Source organism: Anopheles gambiae, chromosome 3 (assembly GCF_943734735.2).
Source record: "Anopheles gambiae chromosome 3, idAnoGambNW_F1_1, whole genome shotgun sequence".
NCBI lineage: Eukaryota > Metazoa > Arthropoda > Insecta > Diptera > Culicidae > Anopheles > Anopheles gambiae.
Window position 1 is genome coordinate 35163111 of NC_064602.1, and position 6000 is coordinate 35169110.

Genomic DNA, 6000 nt, shown 5'->3' on the forward strand with positions numbered 1-6000 from the left:
GAACCTCGGATTGCAGATAAACGAGGCAAAGACCAAACTGATGGTGGCAACATCAGCGGGCCTACTAATAAATAATCAGAATCTACGTAGGCGTGACGTGCAGATAGGTGAACGCACTTTTTAAGTCGTCCCACAATTAACCTATCTTGGGTCAAAGGTCAGCAACGACAATCGCATGGAAACTGAGTTGTGCGCAAGGATGCTGGCTGCCAACCGGTCATTCTACAGCCTGAAAAATCAGTTCACCTCAAAGAACCTGTCGCGACGGACGAAGCTGGGACTATATAGTACCTATATAGTACCAGTACTCACATACGCCTCTGAGACATGGACACTGTCCAAATCTGACGAAACTCTCTTAGCCGCGTTCGAGAGGAAGATGGTCAGAAGGATACTTGGCCCCGTATGTGTGGAAGGACAATGGAGGAGCCGCTATAATGACGAGCTATACGAGATGTACTGTTTCCTCACTGTCGTACAGCGTATAAAGCTCGCCAGGCTCCGGTGGGCTGGCCATGTTATACGCATGGAAACGGACGACCCAGCCCGACCTTTTTAGGCCGTCCACAAGGACAGAAGAGGCGTGGTAGGCCCAAATTGAGGTGGCAAGATAGCGTGGAGGCGTCCGGCCGGGATAACGGACTGGCAGACGAAGGCGCGAGACCGTGAGCGGTTTCGGACACTCCTGAGGCAGGCCAAGACCGCAAAGCGGTTGTAGCGCCGGATAAGTAAGTAAGTAAGACTAGCAACAGATGTGTGCTCCCTTTGTTTGTTATGTTGTTCCTAACTATTTATTTTATTATTTTCTTTTTATTACGTAAAAACAAATTTTTATTTCCACTTTCATATGCATAGTGCATCCTTAAAAGACGAAGTAATTTATATTCTTATTATTGCAATTAAAAGGTTAACAGCACCTACTACCGCGTATACAGTTCTACAACCAGCCATGGCAAGTATTTTATCTCTATTACCTTCGTTTCGCATCAAAAGTTACTGTGCTGAGTTTAATCTCTTCAAAAAGTTATGTTTACCATACCTTCCAAAACAAAGTGCTCCAATTACTCATGTTCCCATCTATCTCCGTTATTAATCGCTCCCTGAGCCCTGGGCGGCCATTAGTTGTGCTACTAATTGAAATTTAAACTCCACTATCGCACACCAACCCAGGCGACGCAACAAACAGCCACAATGAGCTGCCAAGCCACTCGAGAAGGCTACAACAAGCTCACCTCATTTCTCACTGCAACTTTCCCACTCGCTCAAGATACGATTTTTTTTTTTTTGCTGTTTTTACTCTACGGCGAGTGAAGAGATCATTTAGCAAATGCCACTCGAAAACATACCCATCCGAAGCCGGAAGAAACTCTGGAAACAATTTAATATCTACATCGGTGAGAGAGGGGGTGGGCCAGGGGACCAATTCCAAATCGCAATATTTCCTCTGTCGCACACACACAGAGATCACTCCCTCAGCAACTGTCGGCGAAACCTTCGCTCTGCGGCATCCGTGTCGACTGACAGATGACACTTCGGTTCCGGCGAACACATCCTTCAGCGATAAACGCGGAGCAAGGGGACGGAGCGCGCGCTAAGGAGAGGGCAGAAAAATTATGCACGTAATTAAAATATTTTACTCGTTGGAAATAATTAGAAGGAGTTAGTTCTGCAACGCTAAATACTTCCGCGTCACGGTACGCGCGCGAGCGGTTTTTTGATGTGGTAGCGCCCGTCACACCTACACGCGAAGATCGATGCAACCCTAGGACGGGTGGTATCGCAAGCGCGAAGGGCAAAAAACCACGCCGTTCGGTTTGAGGCCCGTGAACGACATCTCCTGCCGGAAAGTGAACGCGTGAGTCGTTTTGGGGGGAAAAACTCCTTTATCGTAAAATGCCATCAAGGGGCAGAGCAAGCATTTTGTGCAAGCAAGCAAGCAAACGGAAGCATTATACAAAAAACGACGGTGTTGGGAGGAGATGGTGTACCGCGTAAACCACCGTGCGATATAATTTTGCTGGTGCACTTGCACAGGTGCATCGCCTGCGAACGCGAGATGCATAGACAGTGAAGTTGAAAAGTGCACAACGCGCGCGCTGCATCAATGAATGCTGCGAGATGGGGGTGGGAAGCCGTTTCTCCCCACGGGAAGGGATTTTTTTCTCGAAAAATTCCAGTACACTTTGAAGCTGCCGGCAGTTGTGCCGTTTTGTGTGTGTGTGAGAGAGATTTTTTTTAAATTTCCATGCGATTACGTGTAATTTAGCATGCTGGCGGTTACAGATGAACTCCCCACGCTGCAATAGACTTCATTTGTAATAATAAACGCCTTTGGGGTCGAGGGAAGGCAAGAAAAAATACGCTTAAACGCAGCAATGGTATACCTAAAGAAGTGTACCGTTTAATTAAAACGAGCAAAACAAGTGTCCATGAGACAACACTTTTCCGGGCGGCAGATACGGAGTAGAATAGGGAAGTCATTTGATGGTATCAAACGGCTTCGCTTTGGCACTTTTTGCAGGGATTATTCGCAAAATGCGGAGGCTCTAGGGAAGGAGAGATAGGAAGCGTTTAATTATTTTCATGCGCTGGTTTCATGATGCTCCTGAATGTGTGCTCCAAGATTCATGTTACAGGGCTTCACAAGTCAGAATCAAATCAAACTGCTCCAGCTATTAATGGCAGGCTGAACATAGTTTTTGATGGAAGCAAAATTGGTTGCATGAGCTAGCACGCACCATATGATATCGTTTGATTTAGTTACTGGAAGCATAAGGGTATTAAAATGTGATAAAAACTATGCAATAAAGCTTCAAGAAACTATCTTAAGCTTGTCTAACGTTTGCATTGGTAAAAATTGACAAAAAAAAAACATTTTTTATGAGTTTATGTTCACTCGCAATAACAACACGTTAATTGTACATTCGATCATATTGTCCGATGAATAAGCATCCAAAGGTGTAAACTAAATCAGTCAAACAGTCAAAGTTGACACCTCTATCCGCCAAACTCTAACCGTGATGGTCAAAAATGTGAGGCAAATTTGTTCAGGAGAGTGCGCGATCAAAGAAGGGCACCACGCCACGACCGAAGCGGTCATCGTGCGGCAGTTTGTGCACCTCGTATAAGCCTTTTCCGGCATCTGCGACACGTTGGCACTACTAGACAACAATCAAAGCGTCGGAAGCAAGCCCAGTTCCGAATTCCCTGAGCGACAAGAAGCTCTAAATAATGCTGAAAATGAAGATTGAGGGAAAAGTCGATATATCACTGCTTTCGCTAAGCAAGGAGATCGATTCAACCGACCAAATAGTGAAATAGTACCTGTAAAAAATGAGCTGACTTCGCAGCGGCAAGCTGTAGCATATTTGCTAAACAGAACTTATTATAATTCACACTTTCAGCTATGGACACATTGTAACACACTTTGGAAAGCCAAATCACACCATTGTAACACATTCATTATAACACATTCAGTAAATCAAATCATACCATACACACCCGGAAGAGCTCAGGCCACACCGTTCATGTAAAAACAATTGTGACACGCTTATCAGAACCAACCAAAACAGGAACTTAATGACAAGAACCATCGTCAACCAAAGACAAAAGTAACTAGCTTAGTGAAAACAATGACTTTCCAACATACAACCCGGAACCAAAGGTGCGAAACCTTTAACTTCTTTTGAGTATAAATAAAACCAACTCCGATAATGGCAGGTCAGATTCGTTCGGACTGTCAGGATAGGACTATGCCCATCCACCATCTATCGACTTCTCATTGAAAGAGTTTAGTTATGTACCCCTACCCAAGGTAAGGGTTCTAAACTCCAACGTTTCTAGTAAGGGAAACCTCCTAAAGGTTTCTATGATCGCCTGGACGATCAAGTGTCTAAAGTCCGCTTCGAAACAGTATCCACCTCAGTTCTGCTTAATTCGGCAAACGATGACCTTCCGTAACGATGTTTGAAGGCTACCCTGGCCAACGCGAGTTCAAAGTTACTATATGGCAACCGTCCCAAATTGAACACACCACATGGCGACCGTGACTATCTCAAAACATACCATAAAGTAATGACACCAAAACTCAATGCGACCATTTCATGCGAATTTCGGCAGAATTGCGATGTGACAACCTAGTCATTGAACCAACATCTCACTGCTACGTCTCATCGAGAATTGCTGGACCTTCATGATACAAAAGCTCTACTTCAACAATTCTGTCGGGAAAACTGAGGAGAAATTAATAAAAATCGAAGGTAGAACTTAAAAACTTGCCAACACGCATGTCTTTGTCTGTCATGGCGAAAATTCTGTAAATCAGAACAAAAGTCCATTTTTTATTGAGGCTTTTAGTTGTCATGAGTGTTTATAACAGCAGGGCCTAATCTCATCATACACATCTTAATCACTTTAACAATCTATTTGCCATGAATCGGAAGAAGACTATGCTTTGCCAACTATGCTTTGCCAAGAATAGTTGTCGTGGAATTTCTCAGAGGCAAAAACATGACCCAGAGAACAGTGACAGTGATGGGCTCTATAACATGTACAGTGATCTCACTATTGTCCACAGCACTAGAATCGTTTCATTCCATTAAATATGCCATGTCGGGAGGGTAAAACACGTTCCACTACATCGATTATAGTTAGTTTAGCGGTCATCAAATGGATGCGTGTCTATCAGAAGAGCGTCAGATATTTCTGATTGATCGACATCGACACAGATCAGAGCAAACGTTTTCAGATGCTCTTGGCGAACATTTCAATACATGCTATTCGTGCAATCCAGAGAATATACAAGGCCTTGCTGGGGCAGAGGATCAGATAATGGTATCATTACCAGAAACCAGATAAAGCTTTAGAAGAAGTTACCTATCTCTAGGCACTACACCCTAAGATGATGTAAAATTTCCTTTTTCTTACACAAATGTCTGGAATAGAAGTATAAACCCCTGCATGGTTAACGCTTACTATCTCCTACCGTCACCCACTGGCCCTCCCCGACACGCGTTGTTCATGCGCGCACAAAAATCAAACACCCTTCGTGCCCATCCTCCTAATTGAGTCATTATTAATCGTGTGCCACAAATGAGCTCACCAACGAGTGAGCCACAAACACTGCTTGTGGGGTGCAGCGTAAAAACGGACGATCCGCCATCCGTCTTAGCGTAATCACGGTCATGATTGGGTCCCGATCAACCGTCCACGAGGGCCCCACGCTAATGTCTGTGCGCGCTTGCATTTCACGTCGTAAACAAAAGAAACATTGTGTACTGACAGTGGCGACCGAGAACGCCCTCCGGGGCCAGTGATGTTGATTTCGTCACCATAATCATCAACTCATCGTGCACACTTGTTCCAACCGCCCACCCCGGGTCCGGCTTACCCCTGCATCATCATCATCATCATCAGTGAAAAGACGGGTGCTGCGGCGGCCGCTTTGTCTGTGTGGCGGCGATACCATCTAATGAAACGGCTGTTTTTCTTTTCTTTCGCCGTCGCATCGCCTGCGCTGGCGCTTTTCTTTTCCACCGGCTTTGTTTCCTTTTGAGAAAATAGACTATTCATGCAGAAAGAACCCCATCCAAGCTCCTCATGCCAAACCGTCACGCCGGCTATAAGATGGTCTCCGGTCTCACTCTGTGTGTGTGCGTTTTTTGTGTGTGTTTTGTTCCTGTACTGTACTGGCTACGGCTCCCTTTTCTTTTATTCTCCCGTAGCAAAGATTTTCCCGACCCGACATGAATGGGTGTCCCCCTTTGCCTCCTGCCGCCGCATTCGAGCACAACAAAAGAATGGTGAATGAAAAACGTGCTGCTAGCACACACATACACGAATACAACCGAATACAGAAGAACACAGCACAGGACAAACAACCGCCAAATGCGACGGCGAAGAAAGAAAAGACGAAAGGAAAAAAAGAAAAGAAAAACCGTGCAAAATAATACCAAAAGAAACAGCGACAGGGGTGGGATGGGGAGCGGCCCCCTTTTTTGC